This window comes from Styela clava, chromosome 15 (assembly GCF_964204865.1).
Source record: "Styela clava chromosome 15, kaStyClav1.hap1.2, whole genome shotgun sequence".
Classification (NCBI taxonomy): domain Eukaryota; kingdom Metazoa; phylum Chordata; class Ascidiacea; order Stolidobranchia; family Styelidae; genus Styela; species Styela clava.
In genome coordinates this window covers 16,111,512-16,135,330 of record NC_135264.1, presented here as the reverse complement: position 1 = coordinate 16,135,330, position 23,819 = coordinate 16,111,512, and the positions used below count along the sequence as shown (strand labels likewise).

Genomic DNA, 23,819 nt, shown 5'->3' with positions numbered 1-23,819 from the left:
TATCCATGTCAAGGGTGAATAAAGCACAACCAGGCTATACAGCAGTCCTTTCCATATCACGTTTTTCAGAATAGAAATTCGAAACGTCAATAAATTACATCGTTTTGCTAACACAGATTGTGATTTATTTACCTTTGACTTTGTTCAACCGTTCATCAATTCGTCAGTTCGATTGGACCTTCAACATTCGGCGCTATAATAGTTAGTTTCAACGTTAAAGCTAGTTCTTCAAGCCGACCAAATAGTGTACTACAAGACATTATTGCCCTCAGCCAAAAATATAATGAAAAGATAAGAAAATTGAGCAATCTAGCAATATAGTAACGGCACGAATATGCGGATATAAGTATCAGGTTACTGCGCATGAACCGCACATGCGCACAGCTATCAAATAAAGCTTGTTTTCGTCCCTCTATGATTAAATCCTATTTACAACAAAGCATCGATTCACCAGAATTCAGCTTTAAAAAATTTCCAACCTTTTATGGCACAATGAAAACTAATAACGTTGTTACGTCACAGGGACGTGACCAATCTCTATTGTTGGGTAATAATCCAAAAATAATGTATTATTTTTTGAAAAATTCCAAGCATATTTGAAAGTATTTTAATGAAATAAACACCGGTTTCGTTTGGGGTGAATATAGGAACGTGAAAAATGTCTAGTAACACGGCGTATTTTTCAATCATCGCGAATAACGTGCCGTGGGAAGTCGGCATATTTGCGGTTGCGGACAAAAATCGAATATTGGAGACAATAGTTATCTATGTATTTAAATGGACATATGTGATATAATTCCAATTTTAGACAGATAATTAGCTAGAATTGAGATGACTAACGTTTCTTTGGTTAACAAAGAAAAGTAATAAACGAATTAGTCGAAATTAATTACATAGAGTAATGTCTGGAATCTCAAATAATACAAGGTTTCGCATATGAATACTAGGATAACATTAAGAAAACAGCAAAATGTAACTATAGGTAGTGGTTACTCGAGAGACTAAATATATTTTTTTCTCTAAGTCAGCGGTTACCAATAGGAGACCCTCGGTCCTCAAGTGTCCCACAGAGCAGTTGGAACGGGCCAGGGGGCCATGAGTGCTAAAGGGGACATGGGCCATAGAAGGTTGAGAACCGCTGCTCTATGCCTTTGTGCAAGTGAATCTGTGTGCGTATAATGCGATGATGCTGTATAGCAAGCAAAGGTGACTATTCTATTTAATTCAAAAGTCTTGCTGCACACTAGATCAAAACGTATTTGCTATTTCTCGGAACTTGATCATGCATATATTCTTTTGAAAAAGACAAAAAACTAGTTGTTTATCGTTCTATTGTTGTTGTTTTCATTACATCAAACTTTTCTGGCAATCAATGCAGGCGACGCCGATTCGTCTGATACTCGGATTAAACCAATCTCTCAATTGTTATGTCACTTTGTTCAATGGTGAAATCACAATAGAAAAGAATTAGCATTCTTGCATAACAATGCGAAGTTCCCGCAATTCGTTTCCTATAACGTATAATCTTCAGCTTAATTAAAGTGCATAATTGGTTGAAATGAATCCACAACCGATCATGTTTGACCCACTGAAAAACATATACCAATACATATGGGCCATATTTGATAATTTGTGAACAAACCTACCAATTTTCCACTTAGAACTCTCACTTTAATCTACAAATTGCACATCAAAACTCGACAAATTACTAGGATTTGAATAAAGAAACTGCTTTGAACGTTTCAATATGGAAATCCCAATTCCATATAGGGCATAATAGGTCGCGGGAGAAATGTTGGAGGCGCAATAAAGTATTTTTCGACCACTTATCATTTGTCGATGCTCTCAAGTCGCCGGTTCCTTATATGCGTATAACGGAAGAATATTGAAATACGAGTGAAGACAACTATTAACTATTATAAACGGTTCAGAAATCTTGTTTCACACTGACATGCTCAAACAAACATCCCTTCTCTATAATTGAATGTCCTGTTTCACACTGACAAAGATATATTTTTATATGCTATATAGGTATGTATATATGTAACCAAGGGCCCGCATGCTCAAATAAACATTTCTTCTCAATATTTGAATTATGCTTATATGGTAAATCTTTATACACCAAAACGTCAGACAAAGATATTTTGTGCAATATATTATCGGATTTTTGTACTCATATATTTTGATTTTCAATGTTTATTAAAATGAACTAAATTTTCGATTTTTGTAAATACAATACAAAATAAAATATTGCGCAATTCGAATCCCGCTTGGTGATTTGTTAACTCAAGGAAAAATAAAAACGCCCACTCTCAAAATCTCCCAAGCGTGGGGTTCGCGGCGGGGCCATGATAAAGAGGCAATGTTCAACTCTGTGAAAATATAAGGGTACTTCTGTACCAAGATGGTGGACACCGGAACGTAGTTTGTGTACCAGGTTAGGGTAAGGCCATAATTTCAGGTACAAATACTACGGTAGTGATTTGGCTAGTCTCCGAACTCGTAATAAAATTATAATAAGAAAAATTGGAATGATATTTAGGCCTAACTCTAACTTGGTACACATACTACAGGAGTACCAAAATAAAAATAGCATAACCTCTTCCCACAAAATACTAAATATATTTGATAATAGCTTTTGTTAGAACTACAGTCTATATTTTGTGAAAGCAGAGAACCTGTTGTTAGTAAGTTTGCTACAAAAAAGAACCCGTTCTTATTTTTGACTTCCTAGTCTGACTTCATTAACGTTTGGACCATTAGTTGGCATATTTATAAATGGGTTCAACTTAGCTCGAAAGGATGTGTACAAGCGAAAATGTGTAAAATTGCAAAAAGTAACAAAGACAGTTGTAAAATGCTTGTCTAAAAAAGTCTGACGTCGGTCAGACGAAACGTCACAGAAATATATTTGTGTTCGTGTGCAGCAAGACTCTTGAATTGACTAGAATAGTCATTTCCACTCTTGCTATAGCATCCTTGCGTTATACGCATACGGATCCATTTGCGCAAAGGCATAGAGCAAAGAAAGGTAGTTAGTTTCACTACCAGGTCCGGGTTCAGGTTGTGCGACATCTTGGGCTCATACTTCAGGAGCACCTAATTTTGTATCCCATCATTGCATACATGGTACTTTTTTGGAATGAACGCTTCATTGGGATGAGTTACGACATTTGTATCTGGGACATTTACTCAATGACGTCAACATAGCCAGGTTTGCCACAAGACATGAAAATCGAGTTCGGTATGAAAAGACCGCAAATATACAGGACGCATCGCAATTTTCAAACTGAGTACAATACAAACAAACCAATCAAACAGATGAATTGCATTCAATCGGTCTGCTTTGGCAGTTGGGAAATCAATCGACGCCATATTTGTTGATTGGACTATTTATTTCAGAGAACCATATCCGTTGAATTCTTTGTAAAATTCATTTGCAATTATTTTCCTACAAATTTACCCTATCTCGATTTTGTAACGAAATCATAGTATACTCGTACGGTTTAGTCATGTTATTGTCTGATACCAACAGAGATAAACACTGAGTAAATAAAATAAAGATAAAGTATAGTCTTTTCAATAAAAGAAACGAACATGTGACGTTTACATGCTCAAAGATTGCAGATTTTAATAAAATTATCAAACAAGTATGATTTGAATACGAGAAAGGTGACCAATCAGATGCAAGGATAATAATTTATTATGATATCACAAGTTATATATAGATTTCTTCAGTCAACAAACCAATACATTTGTTGGAAATGCAATTTGTCATAAATAATAAATAAGAATTACACAGGCGCCAAATTTGTGAATTGCCAATTGGGCGGTTGTATTGTTTCTGGTTATCCATTACAAACGAGATTGTATTTGTTTTGAACATTTGACCCAATTCAAATTGGTTGCCCATTTAGTATGAATTAGTATGGGTTCTGTCTGTGGATTTTATTTGGAGTCTTTACTCCAAACTCTGAACAAGGCTTTTTAAAGATAGCCATATACACGAATTGGTCGCCCATTTAGTATGAATTAGTGCGAGTGCTTACAAAAGAGCCTATATGTTATGAGGTGCTCTAGACGGTGACCGTACATTTGAACCCATGTACATTTGAACCCATGCGTATATCCACGGGTTCAATCTATATGCGTGTGCTAAAACCCATGGGTTAGGGTTAGTATGGGTTTAACTATCCGTGAAACAAAAAAAAATCCATAGGTGCAATAGCATACAGGTGCAATTGTCATGGGATCAAATGTACGTGGGTTCAAATGTAATGGAACCCTAGGATATAGAGGTAGTAAGTCTTTATAAAACTATGTGAGTGCTCAAATGTAATGTAAACTCAAATGTAATGGAACCGCTCTAGACGTGTGAGTACCAATATGTTATATTATGTAAAGAACCGATACCCGGGGAAATGGTGAATTACTGAACTGTGAAAAGGAGAAGGTAAGAAAAGAGTATAAAAAAGCTCCCTCATGTAATGGCGTAAAATAATCTTATGATTCAATAAAATGAAAAGATTTGCCTTGGTACACATACTACGGGAGTAACTTTTTTGAAGCTTTTTTACACTTTGACTCAAAACATGGCTATGTACACGAAACCATATACGTAACAGGCTACTATTTTTTAAAAGTCGTGTTGTTTCCGTTTCAGCATTGCCAACTTAATTTTTACTGCCTCGGGCCTAGACAACCTCTTTTAAACCAGTGGGCCATGGCCCACTTCTGGATCACGGAAACATTTTCAGGCGGGCACAAAACTATTAAAAATTGCAACAGTTATCGATAAATTAGTTAAACTCTGACTGAAATGAATGCTGCTGCTGCTTTCTGGCTTTGCGTGGTGATTCTCATTTTGATATTTGAAGTATCTGTCTTTGCAAAAGGAATTTCTTGTTTTTCTTATAGATTTCCCCTTGCATGAGAAAGTTAATGCTACAGAATTTTTGTGCAACAAAAGCGGGCCACGAAAAAAGGTTGAGATCGACTCACAACTGGCTTAGACGATGGCGGTATGACGCTTAATTTACACTGCGATACCAACATAGACAGGTTAGGCAATTCCTAACTCAAACGGAATAATTACTTATTTTAATTTTAAAACGTTGCGAGCTATTTTTCTCAAATCTCGCATTTACATTAGTGGCGGGGGTTTTGTATTAAAGATCCGATAATGAATATTTAATGAGTATCAATTTGGAAATACACATTGGTAAAGAGGAAAGGAAATAATAGGCTGCCCCGATAGAACACATAACACAGTTTTGAATTTTTTAACAGTGTCCTCACCAATACATTACATAATGAATCCATTTATGATGGCGACACTTTTGTACATTCGAAAATTTCCCAATACCCGCATAATTGCTTCCTTAATGTATTTCAATGGCCGTAAAATTGTCTGGTCGCGGTCGCGTCGATTTGCTATTGAAATTAATTGAAAGTCTGAACACCGTCGATCAATAGAAAATCATTGACCTGAACAAAACTAGAACAATAATGAAAACAAAAAGTCGTAGAATAGGATGAGTAATTTCCCAGTATCGAAATAAGAAATGAATCGTGGTTGAATTATCTTTCAATAATGAAAATGAAATATTCTTTTTGAAAACTTGAGAAGTAAACATTAATTTTTGATGGAGTTCCCCGGAACTTTTCCAATTTTCACAGGTACAAAAATGCATACATAAGCCACATAAGAAAACTGCGCTCCAAATTAAAAATATACATTGATCGATAATAGTAGGTTCCCAAAGCATTAAATTATTTATGAGTATACATATATATGTTTAACATTATGACTTTATGCATACCAGTACATACCAACTGTGACGTGTCATAAAATATTCAAGTCGCATTGTCGGGAAATAGGCTAATTGGCCCTGTTGAATACTTGGAATTGATTGTTCAGATCAGGGTTTTTCAACGCGATATCGGAATTTTCGGCGACTCCTGTCGTCATTGTTTTATACAAGCGCGAGCTTTTCTGATCCTATTCATTCTCTCGAAATCGTGAGATTTATGTTTTGCACTAGTTTTATTAATAATTGGGTTTCAAATCAAAAGTATAAAAAGCACAATAAATACAGTACTTTATGTGAAATTTATCTACTCTATGGGGCCCCCAAAATTCGTTACGTGCCCTCGGTGATTTCGCGACCGCCAGTTTGGGAAGCCCTGATTTAGATTGCAATTGTCTTCGAAAAGCATTGCTGTTCGTAAGCAAGAAACTATAGTTTTCAATGGAAGTGGAATCATTTAGCATAAACTGGCTCGAATTCAGACGTAACAGTCAGCTGTGAACAATAGAATACCCGCGAGACATTGATACTCTCCTGAGACCCTTCACTCAATTGGACGCCTGTCGCGGTCATTGTGGATGGGATTCAAATCAAGGCACCTGTCGAGTCTGCCGGCTGAAAAGTATTATGTATTACACTTTTGAAAGCATAATGGTAACTCGTTAGGTTGCCGATTCAAATTTATCTAGGACTAGGTTAATAATTGACACACATTATATGATATTCCTATTTGAGCACGATAAACAGTCACTCGCGAATGTCCGTGCTTTCGGTAGCTTCAAGCAATAAAGAATAATGGTAATTTAATAGATTGACGATTTAAAATTCGAGACTTTAACTTTATCTAAGTTAATTATTCAGTATGTGAAGTATATTCTGTCTTATTTTGCCTTATTGGTACGAAATATTCACTCGTAAATCTTATGATTCCTGTAGCTCAAGGCAATTTGACCATTCGTAATTCTGCTCAGAAGTTAGTTTTCTTTACTTCTGAGTGAATGGGACCATTTTCAAGCAAATTTTCTCAAAGATGCATATCCCCCATAGCGTGATATTACTCTTATTAATAATTATCATAAGCGATCGACTACACGAGACGTGGCGATCGACGTGTTGGCCACCCCTGGTTTATACAATCCAGACAACAAAAGATAATCAAACTACTGTACAAGGGATTCCTCGTGCTTCTCGAAGGTTTCATTGGAGTCCCGCTATACCAAAAAGGTTGGAAATCACTACTCTTGTTCGATGTTTTTGAATCCAACCTCAAAAGTCCGCAATTTACATTATCGTGTGGGAGATCCATGCTGTTGTCAATCACAATGGTTTTAAACTAATTCATCACAATTTGAAAAACTCGACCACCATAGTAATATCAGTGTTTTCAAAACTGGCAATCTTGTTTGGGAGAATTAAATCGGACTGAATATTTAGACAAGAGGCTTATCGGTGTGACAGATTATTGTTGCTGCAACACAAGGGGTGATATTGATGGAATAACCTGTATTTTGAACTGATGGTCTGCATATCACAATTTAAATAATTTGGTTTTCGTCAATGACCCCAAATTACCATCGTTACGGCAAGAAAACGAGAGAAATAGCTTGCTCGATTTCGCGCGTTTTAGATGACCATCCTGTACTTTGGAGGGTTATTACGTGGCTGTGATGTCGCATTGACGTAATTTTTGAATGACGTAGTCAGGTGGGGGTTAGAAATAACATATGCAAAAATTGTTGAGCAAGGCCAACCACAAGTACTTATTGGGGCCGTTTATTCGGAGGAGATAAATCAATTTTTATCATACTTTCGAGTTTGATACAGAATTGAAGCTTTTACTATACTTTTTTACAAATGTTCTAAATTAAAATTGAATATAGTATTACACAGAATGATTGAATAATAGGATTGAATATTTTCCTTTATTTTGTACTTGTGATCTATCGATACTAATTAATTGTTATTATTTATTTAAACATTGCTTTCTAGTAATTTAGGTGTTTTTATTTCCCCAATATATCGACAAGAAGAAATTATAGTAGGTATAAAGGAATTAAGACGCCGCAACCTCAGTCTTTTTCGGCTTACATCGATTTCAATGTTATAAAATTATCTGTTCAAGAGCTTTATACGCCAAAAATCAAACTATATGTTCTAAGTATTACTAAAGAATATTGTGGGTGCTTCCGAAGTATGCGAACCAAGATGGCGGACATCGGAACGTAACATGGGTAACAGGTTAGGGTTAGGCGATATTTTCTTTCCAATTTTCCTTATTTTAGTCCTATTATCAGTTCGAAGACTAGCCAAGAGCCTCCCGTAGTATTTATACCTAAAATTATGGCCTAACTCTAACCTAGTACACATATTACATTCTGATGTCCGCCATCTTGGTTCGCATACTTCGGGAGCCCCGAATTTCGAATATAATATCAAGATTCTACAGTAGAATTTTGATAATTTTCACCCGTCACTCGGTATTGCCAAGAATTCGTTCACTCACACTTTGCCAATTTCCGTCAATGCAATAAAGCAATAACTACTTCGTAACAAAGGCTTTGAAATTTCACAACTAAGCATTTTTTAACTTCACGGAATTGTCTATAAAGCACACAAAGCGGCGTAATGCAACCCCCAAAATGACCGCAAATAATAAGAGCAGTCGTGGGAACGACGCTTTGTGCAGAACCCGATACCGTAATTGAGAACATGTGGCGGTGTTGTCTAATCAGAGATTTAGGGGATTTAGACGCTTTGAGTTTGAAAAGTAATGTATCATGTTTATGAAAGGTGGAACTTTTGAGAGTTAAAACAAAACACATTTCAAAAGCAGTAAGATTATATAGCGCTAAGGGCGTAGCCAGCACAACATTTTTGTGGAAGGGAGTAATTTTTTTGTTGTATAATGACTAATACGACGCTTGCTCGTGCGTTTTGCTTCAAACAAGACTAAAGGAAATCAGTCACTGATTTCTAACAATATCTTAAAGAATCTCTTCAGACTTACTTTGCTGTCGAAGTTATCTAAGCCAAGGTATACAAGCGCGCATTTTCATCTATCTTGACTTGTTCATTTGGTGAGAGAATTATTGATAGCAAGCAACGCAACATCAGTTTTCAGTAAATCATTCAAGAATAGAGTAAAATAGTGGACATGATCCCACATTATGCATGAGCACAACAATACAGATTTTGGAATTCTCGAACATCGATGTGTGCTCAAATTCGTTCCCCGTTTTCTTTTCGCTCTTTATAGAGGTAACCATAACTCTCTTGTTTTTTCCGGCTATTTAAAAATTTTTGGTGAAAATGCGTCATCGCTTTAATCCTGTGGTCGTCTTCGGGATTGGTAAGTATTCTGACGTAACAATAGTGATCCAAAATATACGACGGATTTGGATAATTAAGTCCTAGGCTTAATTTTTTTGACATAAAAAGAGAAAAGCCTATAAACTAAGGTGAGGAACAAGGAGGCGACTGTTCTCAAATTTACATCTTATTATAATTATTATTTTTTTAAAGCAAAATCTCGAGTTTTTGCCTCAAGTGAGATAAGTCTTGATAGAATACTTGTAATTGACTTCTGACGCCTTATGAATAATAAATAAAGTAGTTTGTATGCAAGTTGCTCAGATCAGAACTCAGCAAAGCTGATAATATTCATAATAATATATGTTCACGGTAAGCAAATTTTTAGGACCATGTTCCAGCCATGACAAATAGTGTTCAAATTGAATAGATTCGAGATCATGCCAATGTTTATTTTTGCTATAACCAGCCTTAATCGTTGCTTACCAAACTCAAACAGAGGTCAAATGTCACAAAATATGAATCCACACCCTTCACGAGTTCACTCGTCGAATAGAATTTTCTCATTGAATTAGAGGCCAGACCGTTTATTCAACGGATTAGTAATTCGAAACCGAGTTGACTTTGCGGGTTAAAGCTCCGAACAATAGGAGAGGTGCGGGCTTAATTTGCACAGTGATACTGGAGTGCGATTTTGCAGTTTTTCCATTCACTACGTTTGTTTATTGCAATTTTAGAGAAAATTGCATTATATCATTCAGGGCACGGGTTCTTAAGTTTATTTTAACACGGACTCCTAAAATATTTTTGTACGGACCCCTTGTCGATAGTCAAAAAAACGGTGCTCCCGAAGTACGCGAACCAAGATGGCGGACATCGGAACGTAACATGGGCAACAGGTTAGGGTTAGGCGATAATTTTTTTCCAATTTTCCTTATTTTAGTCCTATTATCAGTTCGAAGATTAGCCAAGAGCCTCCCGTAGTATTTATACCTAAAATTATGGCCTAACCCTAACCTAGTACACATATTACATTCCGATGTCCGCCATCTTGGTTCGCATACTTCGGGAGCCCCCAAAAAGAGTACGAATTACAGAACGAAATGCACAAAAATGAAAATAAATGAATGGAGATTTACCATTTACCGTATTTTTTATTCACTACGTTGTTTTATTACGATTTAGGGGCAATTGCATTAATTCACCCAGAGCAATGATATAGACGAGCGGGTAATGATGCCAACCACCGATGAAGGTATTATTTTGGGGAGAATTAGATGTGATTAGTGATTTCTCTGAAACTCTCTATAAGAGTGTTGATTTAGAGGGCTATTTTGATTGGTAGATTCTAAATCCCATTATGTTCAAACAACTCATGCTCATAAAAATGAAACAGCATGCGAAATAACATCATCAAACAATGGAACTAGGAACAACGGGGAATTTTCTTGTTAATCTGGAAGTAAAATCAGTTTTGCATTTAGCATTGCCCCCCCCCCCCTCCAACTGCTCTCGGATCCTTCGGTCGGGAACCGCTGCGTATAATATTAAGAATAAGTTAAAGGTTGCGAGACATATTTATGAACGAATATATTCAAAATTCAAATCCTATAATTCCTAGGTCAAAGGTCAAAGTTATATTGAAAGTTCAGATTTTACGATTGGCGCCAGCGATTGAATCATTTTAAGATGAGATTATAAAAGTCTCCTGGCCTATATTATTATGGCTTAATATGGCTTACATTCGACATTGAGAATTGGATTTGGTAGTCCTGTAGGATGCGAACCAAGATGGCGGACATCGGAACGTAGTATATTTTATTGCAAATATTCCTAATTTAGTTCTATTACGTGTTCGGGGACTAGCCAAATGAGTCCCGTAGTATTTGTACCTGAAATTAGGGCCTAACCCTAACCTGGTACACATCCTGCGTTCCGGTGTCCGTCACCTTGGTTCGTATACTACAGAAGTACCTTGAATTGTTATTGTATAAAAAGATTACAAAGGTATTAAATACACAAATATATTTGTTATCAACCTTTTCCCCCCATCCCCTCTTTAAAAATTAAAATTGGTCATTTTATAAACTTTCCGGTTTGTCTAATTCTTTTACACTCTGCGTTTCCGGTAAGTATCGACTTGAAACGCCTTGTTTTCGTGTCAAGATTTATTTACTCCTATTTTGGTCCTGCTTATATGGCTAAATTTACCACGTCAAAGGTGTTATCGGTATTTTTTCTCACGTTTAGTTGAGGGTTAAAAATTTTGCTTTGAGAAATCGTGACCTTGAGGGTCGCGTCCTCACAGGAGGGCGCCCAACGAACTTTGAGGTTCGCATAAAGAACGCCAATTTAAAAAAAAGTACTATATATATTGTACTTTTTTGGACTTTTGATTTGAACTACAATTAATAAAACGGGCACAAAACATAAATCTCACGGTTTCGAGAGACCACTTGAAATAAAAACTTAAAATTGTATTATATTGAAAGAGGTCGCAAGCTTTGAAGTTTGGGAAACCCTGAATGAGATATATATGTTAGCTGTTATTGCGAAATTTTTATACACAAAGACTTGAGTATCTGATATGCAGTGGTTATATTATGAGACTATTTGTGGGTGCATCTGAAGTCATTAGAAAACAATTTTGTTCATTTTAAGTTGTTATATAACTTCGAATTACATTTTTTTTGCAACGTTTTTGTAACCGTAAAAAAAGGTAAAAAGGAGTTTGTGCCTAGAAAAAGATTGGGTAAAACGTCAAAATAAATACGTCACTTTTTTACGAGCTATAATAAAAGATTCTCATATCTTACAGATATCCCAAGCTTGATTACAATCCGCATGATAGAGAAAGGCAACTTTGTTCTTTTTTTACGTTCAACGGAACGTATGTATGTATGTTTATTTGCCTCAAAAGTGTAATAGTATCTACATAATATTTAAACGGTATAACAGAGACGGGATACATGTTCAAGACCATACTGACCTTAGACACGGATGTGCGACATGCAACCAATTCGGGCAATTCCCAATTCGGGAAAACACACGGAAAAAAACTATCAAATATACGCCTGTACGTTTTTAAAGCGTTTCAATTATACGACATATATAATAAAAAAAAAGTTTTGGTTCAACATGATTACTGATTATGTATTACGGAATAGCCATTAACTCTGATTTAAAATTTGATAAAACAAAAACTTTTTTTCTTGGGATATTGAAAGTATATGGATTAAGTAGTGAAATAGTGAAATGAATAAGACAAAAATATGTGTATTCAGAAAATTTCAAACAGTTCAGAAAAACAGTCTGGAAGAATAAAAAAAAATTCTTACGCAAGGAACATGCCGATGTGAATTCTGACCAAACCAAAATAATCTGAGTTACGCAACACGCTGATATCATCTTGAGTTATAAATTATCAGAACAAATAACAAATACATACCAATTCCGTGACATGGACACCCTATATATTATTTCTGTTATTGCGGAATACACAAAGCCTTAAGTATCTGACATCCTGTGGCTACAGCCTATCGCAGTATCTGTGGATTTAGCTGAAGTCATTAGAAACGGTTATGTTCAAATTAGAATGTTATATAACTTTGAAATTGTTGTTAGTTAGGTCGATAGAGGGTATTTCAAAATATAGAAGATACTAAAACCGAAATTGTGGGCAACTAATAGGATGTGAAAGTTTTTTGACTTATATTAATTAAGCTACATTGGTATGTTACAATGGAACACTTATCGACTACTGGCATATTTAAAAAAAAATCCATATGCTGCTTTTGTTTTAAAGTCCTTTTCACGATTGCATTTATTTCAAATCGATTAAGAGGAACCATTAAATATTATTATTATTAACTATAAAAAACGGGGAATTTTTTTACGAAGATCCCGCCTGAAAAAACACACTCCCGAAAACGCTGAAACGGATGAAGTATCGTACTCAAATGGATACGACGGAAATATGTGTACTCAGAAAGTGGTCAAATACATTATGAGTTCGTTCCATTATGAGTTCGTTCATGCCCATGTAAAATAGATAATTGCGAAAAACTCTTTCCACATTGTTTACAAACATATGGTTTCTCTCCATTATGAGTTCGTTCATAGGCATACGCGAACCCAAGTTATGTATATGTTATATATATGTTCACCTACAGACACGAAAAAAATATTTATCAAATTAGGAAATTTTTTAAAAGAACCCAACAACAATCATATTTAATCAGTGTGAAGAATGCGACTGCTTCCTTCCAATGAGAGCTTGCATTCGTGGCTTAATGTTGCTTAAGCTCAAACGCAAATCGTGTTCTACGTCTAATCGATTTCGGTGCTTTGATTTTAGCAGACTCATAGATTGCGAGCCTGAGCCTAAACAAGCAGTAATAGCGGTGATTTACTTTATGCCCAGTGCCTTCAAACTTTTTTTGTTAAATTCCCCCCTTCGCATATTTCGAAACTCGGCGCTTCAAAAGTATGTGTACGCAAGGAACATACCGATGTGAATTCTGACCAAACCAAAATAATCTGAGTTACGCAACACGCTGATATCATCTTGAGTTATAAATTATCAGAACAAATAACAAATACATACCAATTCCGTGACATGGACACCCTATATAATATTCTGTTATTGCGGAATACACAAAGCCTCAAGTATCTGACATCCTGTGGCTACAGTATCGCAGTATCTGTGGATTTAGCTGAAGTCATTAGAAAGAGTTATGTACAAATTAGGATGTTATATAACTTTGAAATTGTTGTTAGTTAGGTCGATAGAGGGTATTTCAAAATATAGAAGATACTAAAACCGAGATTGTGGGCAACTAATAAGATGTGAAAGTTTTTTGACTTGTATTGATTAAGCTACATTGGCATGTTACAATGGAACACTTATCGACTACTGGCATAATTAAAAAAAAATCCATATGCTGCTTTTGTTTGAAAGTCCTTTTCACGAATGCATTTATTTCAAATTGATTAAGAGGAACCAATAAATATTATTAACTATAAAAAAACGGGAAATTTTTGTACTGAGACCCCGCCTGAAAGAACACACTCCCGAAAACGCTCAAACGGATGAAGTATCGTACTCAAATGGATACCACGGAAATATGTGTACTCAGAAAGTGGTCAAACAGTTTAGAAAAAATAAATAAAATGAAAAAAAAATTTCACGCACGGAACATACCAATGTGAATTCCGACCAAACCAAGATGATTTCAAGCACTGGTATATAATTTCAAAGTTACATGAAAAAAAATTAAAAGGACGTTCGTGCGTAAAAAAATGTGCAAAACTTCGAAATAATTACGCCACTTTATACGCACAAAACATACCCATGTGAATTCCGACCAAACCAAGATAACGTCAAGCACTGGTATAGAATTTCAAAGTTACAAAAAAAAATTTTAAAAGGACGTTCGTGCGTAGGAAAAAAAATGCGTAAAACTTCGAAATAATTACGCCCTCTTATACGCACAGAACATACCAATGTGAATTTAGACTAAAAAAAACTCGAGTTACACAACACCGTGATATCATCTAAAGTTATGAATATCAGGAAATGTAATGAGTCTCATGGTTATATCAAAACATGTTATTAGTGCAGACAATCGAATATTAATGAAGTAAATTTGTCTGTCAACGAAGATCTGATTAGGCTGTCTATATGGAAATTTTGTAGTCATCTTAAAATAACTAGAACAAGTAACAAATACGAAGCAATTCCGTTACATCTTATCAGAAAAATTTAATTTTCTGACGCTCGGCAGCATTTGACCATCAGTAACGATTTGGGTAATTACGTATAGATCTTAAAATCGGTAAGTATGTTGATAGGTATTTTTTTTTTCTCTTTCTGTTAGATGCACGCTATATCTCACGAAAGCGAGGTTGAATCTGTTTAAAAATTTTGCATGTGCATTCATCATAGTTCGGATCAGAAGCCTATTAATTTTCGATGAATTATGTCGTATAATTAGCGAGTTATTAATTAATTAGTGATTGGACACGCGTGTCACTATAGAGTCATAAATCGAAATCGCAGTTTCGATCGATAAGTCTTCGGTCTCCGACCGATATTCTCGTTTTTGTATTATGAGGAAAATATACCAATCCCTGAATCAGCAGTACTTTACGTTACTGCTTGATACCGTCTTGTTGATCAGGAGTGCACCCGAGAGAGAGTTTGGGGGTTTGCGGGTCGGACTCATCACCCCTTTTGAAATAAAAAAAAAGCATTTTTCGGTATCATACATAGTAATTTTTCATAGCTCGAAACAATTTTTAGGTCCTCAAAGCTCTTGAAACCCCAAGGACTCTCTAGCTGTTACGGTATAACTTGGTATTTAGAAATTTCATTACCGCCCTTGAAAATTCTTGGCAACGCCCATGTTGTTTGTGGCAAGTCGAATTAAACATATAAAATGTACATAAAATAATATTTCTCATATAAGGCCAGGGGCATTGAATCATAACTAAAGCTGACTTCCAATAAAACGATTCACGTGCAGAAAATGAAAAGCCAAGAAGCCAAAAAGCCAAGCCAAGACCTTTGGTAAAAATATGCAAATTAATATGGTAACTAATTGGTAAAAAATCCACATAACTGAAGAGCTTGAAAGAAAATATTGGAGTGAAAATTTACAATCGAACAAAAACGACGGAAATATGTGTACTCAGAAGAAAGCCAAATATTTCATAAAAACAAAGACAAAAAAAAATTCAAATCTTACGCAATTTACGTTTGGAACATATACCAATTTAAATTCCTACCAAACCGCAAAACACGAGTTACATAATACCGTAATATCATCTAAACTTAACAACATAACTGAAATAAAAACTCCTAAAAAAAGGATGTAAGTGGAAAATATTAAAGTGTTACAGTCAAACGAATACAACTGAGTACAAGGTCAGGCATTTTAGAAAAATATAGTCTGAAAAAATGATGAAAAGAAATTTTTACGCAATTTACGCGCAAAGCATACCAATGTAAATTCCGACTAAACCGAAATAATCTGAGTTACATAACACCGTGATATCATCTTAAGTTATAAATATCAAAATAAGTTTCATGGTTATAAAAACAATTTTATAAGTGTAGACAATCGAATATAATAGAGATGGTTGTGTTTGACAACAAAGCTTTAGATAGGCTTTCTATGTAGCGCGTAACTAAAACTTTTCAAAGGGGTGTTCAGAAATTTCTGATTGTCAAGTAAGACTGCAATAGCTGGCAAGTTTGGAAAACATGAGTTTTTGAGAGCTTTGAGGGTCTAAGTAGCGTTTAAAGCTACGAAAATTTGCCTTATATGATACAGAAAAATGCGAACGAATACAACTTAAATATGTTTACTCAGGACAAAGTCATAAAATTTGAAAAAAAAAAATTTCTTACGCAATTTAGGAATGGAACATACCAATGTGAATTTCGACTAAACCAAAAACCAAAGTTACACAACACCTTGATATAATCTAAAGATATAAATATCAGAAATGCAATAAGTTTCATGGTTATAAAAAACATGATATCAGTGTAGGCCATGGGTGTGCAACATTATTTTGTCGATGAGCCATATAACCAACTTCAGACATCTAGATGTGCCAAACAAAAAGTTTAGTTCCATAAGGAATTTAAAAATTAAAAAAATTAAATTTGTTAATTGTTCAACATTTTTTATGAGACACTTAAAAATTCAAGTTCTTACATTGTTTGTTAACATGAGCTTGAACAGAAGTTGTAGCAACCCTTACCTAAAGAAATACATTAGCGATAACCAGAGCGTCGCGGGAAAGGCGCAGGGGAGCGAAAGCGGCTATCGCTTAGCCCTACAGTAAAAAAGGCACCGAAAAAACGGCAAAAGATTCAACGCAGGAACAAGGGCAAACAAACATCATATATTTTCACCCTTGTGAGCGCTTTATTAGACATGAACGAATTGTCTAAATAAATATTGTCGAAAGGTTTGAAGATTTTTCAAGCTATACGCAAAACTATACGCATACGCAAATTTTTCTAATGATATGGACAATAGAAAGCAGAGTGATGTAGTCAATTAGGTCCAAGCCACTCGCCCGACATGATTATGATTGTTGAAAAACGCACGAGGAACAATATAAATGTATCCCAAAGTAGCAAACGCCCGACTAAAAACATTCTTGTCTTCACAAATAATAGCAGCTCAAGGGTCTTGTTTGGTGCAAAATGATTGAATAACATTATAATTATTATTAAAATTTAATAAAATAAAAATAGCCAATTTTGGCAATTCATATTGAAGAGCGTGAAATTCACTTAAATCGCAATTAAACAGAAATTACATAACAGCGAGATAAAATCTTACTCCGAAGCGTAATAAATTGAAGTTTACCAAATACTTGACGATTTTAATTTTGCGGCCACTCAAGTGTACACAATTGCTACCATGCGTGCGATTCAGTATCAGCCGTCGTACATAGGATTACAGACCACATTAAATGCATGTGCGTAATTGTAAAAATGGAGTTGAAAAATTGATGATAAGGTTATATATAATTTTGTTATAAATTCTGTTCTTGTCACGCGAAGCGTTCTTTTAGTTGTGCGAACTCAAGTTTATGTCCAACAATTTCAACAGTGCGCATTACGCAATCAACAATCTTACGTAACACTACAGACCACATTAAATGCATGTACGTTATTGAAGAAACTGATATTAAAAATTGACGCTAACTTTACATAAAATTTTGTTATGAAACCTGGTATTTTCACGAGAAGCGTCCTCAAATGGACTACATTGAATGCATGTACGTAATTGGGAAGGCTGAGTTGAAAAAAATAAATTCAATGTTACATAATATTTTGTTATGAATTCTGGAATTGTCACGCAAAGTTTGCTTTTGAATTGCCCAAACTTCCGCATGTGGCTGTCGGCCTGGGTTTAGACCACCCGGGTCTAGGACGATTGGTACTTCTGACATGTTGACAACAAAAATCCGAAAACGCTGAAAACGGGGATATTGGCATCAATTTTGGCCAAACGAAGTTTCAAACAACATCGAGATAACAAACAACTATATTACAGATAGACTTTGCGTGCCTAAAGCAGAATACCATACTCATTACAACGCCTTTTCTTCTAATAGTTATATAACCGCATAGAACACATCAAGAAGATTTTTCCGTAGACTAAACCATTGAGAATGTTAGTACGACAGTTTCATTATATTATCTTAAAAGATCTGCATAACAGAAAAACCAAGCGACATCGTAAGTTGAGTGTGAGATAAAAATTGAGCTTTACTTTTAAATTGTGAAAACAATTTATCTGTAAAGGCTTGTATGGTTATATTCAACTAAAAACGACCAATCACGGTTTACATGATAGGCATGGGCAATTTCGCTTCACAAAGGGTCAATGGAACTTCTACACTGCAAATGCAAAACTTGGGGATAGTTGAACTGAAAGTTGCCAAACTGAGTAAATTACAATTTCCACCCAACCCTAATATAATAAGATATAATATAACTGAGAAATTACTAATTTTCCTATTTTTAGCGTTGGCGGGGGTGTATTTTAGTGGGCTTCAAATACTGCAGACCTGCATATTTTTTGCTAAATTTTGTCATCTTTTTCATCTACATATGTACTGTATAGCTCATATTTTAATGTGGAAAGATTCATTCCCATTAATATGTTAACATGAATAAATACTTGCAGTTATTTTATACCCAAATCTATTATCCTATACTATATACAATCATATATAATAGTGATATAAAATGGATTACTCACCGTTAATGCATCCATCAGTATGCACACTTTTGAGCAACATCAGTGTTCTTTGCGGTCTCTTTCACTGTTAGATAAACAAAAATATTTGTTTATATTTCAGCTTAATGAACCATGACGTGCTCGACAAGGCAAAAAAAAAACATAGAATTAATGTTTTAATGGTTCTCACCAGACACGGAACTTCAGACTTTCCAATTGCTTTGATTACGAACAATGGATTGATAAACTCGATCGAGAATAAAAATTGCAGTGTGTGTGCAGTGCAAAAATTGTAGTATATATATTGGGGAACTTTTGTACGTACAAAAGCCCCCGTCACTAAAGAAAAACGCGAGATTTGAAAAAACTCCACCGTCACGTTTTTAAATAAATTTAGTAATTATCAGGTTGAGGTTATAATTAAAGCTAGGAATGGTTTAAATTTTAAATTTCAGTTCAATCTGCATTCTTAACCCTACCTGGATAACTACTTTTTTTTCTTATTTTGAGTGTTCTCGGGTTTTTTTTTGTGGGGCCTTTGTACAAAATTTGTTATTCAAGTATATATATAAGTATGGAATTGCTATTGAAGCTCAGCTCCAGATCAATATAGAATGAGGTCCATTAGGCAATGAAAAGGTTAAATATTTAAATGCTCATTTATTAATTTTTTTAAATTGTAGGGAGGAGTGTGGCGGTGTACAATAGTTCAAAACCAACGGCCAAACCCCACGACCTTGGCTGTGTGATGCCCTGTGTCAATGCTATAACAAAACCACGGTGTAGACTTTTTTTGAAGTTTAGCAAACGAAATGTCAGCATAAGCACGAAACCTATAACTGACGTTCCCAATGGACGCATTTTCTCGAAAAGATCTTCGTTAACTAGGTATACATGACGGTCTCCCCAAGTCATTATTTATTAGATCATTTATTTATATATTTATGTATTTATTCTTGAAGTCTTTAAAAGTCGTAGGAGCTTGAATAACATATGCAAGTGGGTCCATATTTTTTGCACAAGATGTACAATTATTTATTTTTGTTTATTCATAAGTTCAGTCGTTTATGATGACCGATGTTCTATGCGTAATACAATGATTTTAACCGTATGATGCAGCTATGATATCAGCAGAAAGTTTCACCAAGATCAAATCGTGTATTTAATGTTACCACTTGTTTAAATAAACTACTGGAAAAAAAAAATTAAGATTCACTGTTATTGAAATCACGTGCGAGTATGTCATCATTACAATATATATACTGACGTGCTTAATTAACGTATTCTCACCAAAAAATATCAAGTAAACTGGGTATGCTATACGGCTTCCCTCTTTCATTTTATATTATTTATTTATTTACTATTTAGCCAATCGCACGCAACCAATTATTTATCCAACAACAGTAGCCGATTAGTTTATATATCAACAAGAAAAATTGAACATTGCCGTCGAAGAGGCACAGTGATGAAGGTCATCGACTGTTGTTTACTGTTGAATATCCCCAGGCAGAATTAGAAAAAAGATTTCACAATTACTTTTGCTAACTCTCTCTCTTGTGCTCTCTCTTTTTCGGGAATAGAGTCCTCGAATCAGAGTCTTTTGATACGTCAGAATTTTGATTACAACTTTAAATTTTGATTGCAATATATCAAAATTTCAACAGAAAAATTTTCAGTTTGCAAGCACCAGTAAGTACACAGTAAGGAAACGCGATTTAATATGATTTTCGTTTATGTTTTTTTAGTTGTAACCCGTGCACAATGAATCTGCTCAATACAAGACCACGTACACCCACGCATAGGTAAAAATGACTAAAAGACTAAATCGTTAATAGGAGAAATTAGGCGAAGTTATTACAAATAATATTTTTATGTTTGTACTAACGATTGTTTCTCCTATTATGAGCGAACAATATAGCACAACAAAACAAAATTGACCTTTATGACTTGCGCTAATATGATGAAATCTATGAAAAACCCAAATGGTGCAAATCTCTCGCTGAATGGAAGGCTCGAAACTATTTTAATGACGGACCTTTTCCAGTTATCGAAACTAATATCACCCCGCTACATTAGAGTTGGGAATGATTTAAAATTAGGGTTAGGAATGCAGATTGCGGTGGAAAATCAAAGTTTTAAGTCGTTTTTCGTCTTGCACTTTGGCCCCCTTCCAAGTTTTCTGTGGCTCCCGATTGGGAATTGCTGGCTTAGAGCTTAGTTTAGGGTTATAGTTTCAAACACATGAATACTCGTTTCTCAGTATAGGGAAAAGTACCAGTTACGACAAACATTTGTTAACCTTTTTTGATCAGACGAAAGCAAACATTTATTTATGATAAAACGCTTTAATGCCTTGTTGTTGTGACGGGCTTTATACCTTTCACGAGAAAATTAACAATATATTTTTTTTTATTATATCCTTGCGTTATTGAAGCTATTATCCATGAAGTCCCTATACAATTTCAATTTTTTATGAAGTCAGTCTTCAATATACTTTAACCCGGTTTGTTGTTTTTTTTATTTTAAGTATTTTTACTTCATTTAATACATCTCTGAGGGCCAATACAATATATGGTATCGATAAATTCCCTCTGCAATTTTGAATTTTTTCAATACTTTAGGGACACACTATATAAAAATAAAATGAGTAAACATAAATAGGGAAAGCTTGACTCGGATAAAACGATTATTTACCGAGGTCGATTCATTTGTGAGCCTTCATCTGCTTGATTTGCTAATTCAGTTTTTTGCGTTTTGAACGGTGAATAATAATCAGTTACAACAGTGGTTTGCAAATTTTTGTCCCTGCTGGTAAAATTGAACAAAATATACTCGCGGACCCACAATTTTTTTTAAATGATTGGAACATCAAATCGAATCAAATTGCATGTAATGCAATGTCGGCGCTCAATGCGCTTCTAGGTTAAAAAAGGCACAAAGAAAACATTTTGCATAAAAAATCATGTACACGTGTCTTCTCGTTTTCGATGAAGCGAGACAGTAGAAGAGCAACAATACAATTTCTCGCGGACCAGCGGTTGGGAATCACTAAGTTACACCATCTCAATAACGCACAGGGTACGTAATTTATGTGATATGCAGACAAATTTATCATAGATAGCATATAGTTCCGGTTTTACTTTGTTTTGGTAACCCTAAAGTATGCGCACCAAGATGTCGCACAACCTGAACCCTGACCTTGTACACAACATGAGTTCAGGTTGTGCGCCATCTTGGTGCGCATACTTCAAGAGGCCTTTTGTTTCAGATTAGCATGTGACCACACAAAAATGGTAGTGGAGTACGTAGAACCAAAAGAGTGAGTAAATAGTACATCGTTTAGGGACTATATGGTATGAGAACTACGACATTATGTGTAAATGTATAATATACCTCATCAAGGCAATATATTAAAACAACAATATTTTGAATATTTGGAGAAATTTAATTTATGTCTTAAGACACAATATGTGTAATTTTTTTTACTTAAAAACAAACAAAATTGTCACAAGCCAATCGTACTACGGTTAGAAATAATAAGATATTAATATTTCTTTATCATGATGAATAGTCCAAAGTGTACTTTATGGAATCACTATAAATTAACAATTTTGAATGTGACATGATACAAAAATGCAAAAAAAAAGAATAAATTTAATTAAACTTAGTTCTTGTCTTGTAACTTTGAAAAACAACTGATAAAATTTTGTTCGCACGAAACATTCGTTTGTGTAGACGACCACATTTACGTTAACGATACGTTGCAGCCACATCTGTCATAGTTTACATTTGCTTAAGAGATAAGTTGCCGGTTTCCGAGTAGCAATTATTTGTGCCACGCCATCATTAGTCAGCAAAATGGTACAAACACAGATCGAGAGGTTAATAGCAAAATCACTTATTGAGGAATTGGATCTTTTGTACTTGCCCCGTCACTGATGCAAAAATAAGCGATTTAGAAAGGAAAAAAAAATTTGCGACGTTTTCAAATAACAAAATAGTGATTATCCAGTTGGGGTTAGGGTTAGAGATGAATTAAAAATTCCCAGCTCAATCTGCATTCCTTCTTGAGTAGCAAATATTTGTGCGGCACTCGCTAGTCATCAAAACGATACAAAAACAAATCACGAGGTTGTCACCGAGATAAATTTTGGAGAATGACCATGAACCGTACGATTACCGAAATCAATTTGTCAGTAGCTCCGAAACACTCGAGACAAGCCAACCACAACTGGTGCCTAAGAAACTAGGAGACGTTTGGCGCGGTAAGCGCTTGTATAGATTATAAATCCGCTAACCATTAGTTATGATCTTCGATCGCCATTCCAATCGCCTTCTTCAAAATTATTTTTCACGAGGTGTATCGAAATTTACTATGCGAGTAAGGCTTTATCTAGTCTTGGATATTTTGTACAAAGCTTTCGCTAAAATAAAACACACACATTGGCAAATATCCAGTTAGGGTTTGGGTTAGAAATGCAAATTTCGCTGGAAACTCAAAATTTCAAATCATTCCGTAACCCCAACTCTGACCCTTGCTGGATTATTACTAGTTTGTTATTTAAAACGTGGCGGATGTGTTTTTCTCAAATCTTACATCTTTGCATTAGCAGCGTGGGCTTCGTCCAAAAGATCCCTAATCTTGGTAGATAGACACAATGTGTGGAGGATATTTAACCTGCGATTACAAAATAATGAATTACAATGACAGCGTACTAACTACTAGTGTGCGGTGTTTTATGATGAGTCTGAAGTTTAATAACAAAATCAAAATTTTGCCTCACAAGCCAATTCTAGTTGTTTATTCGAATGTAAAATTTTGTGCAAAATTTTCCAAAATGTTTTTTTTTGCCATCTCAAATGGTACTATATTTCAAAAGACTGGTAACTTTCTGGTTTGACATTACTGGATCAATATATTATACCGCTG

The 23,819-nt window shown here is 34.9% G+C and overlaps 1 protein-coding gene across 2 annotated transcripts in view; it reads right to left on the bottom strand.

The window, feature by feature from the left end:
• LOC120333760 (uncharacterized) overlaps nt 1-23,819 on the bottom strand; it is a 199,786-nt gene that overhangs the window by 71,259 nt on the left and 104,708 nt on the right. For both annotated transcript variants that reach the window (XR_013480553.1, XR_013480552.1), the window contains exon 5: nt 18,911-18,974. The gene's annotated coding sequence lies outside the window, so the exon portion shown is untranslated. The remainder of the gene's footprint in view (nt 1-18,910; nt 18,975-23,819) is intronic.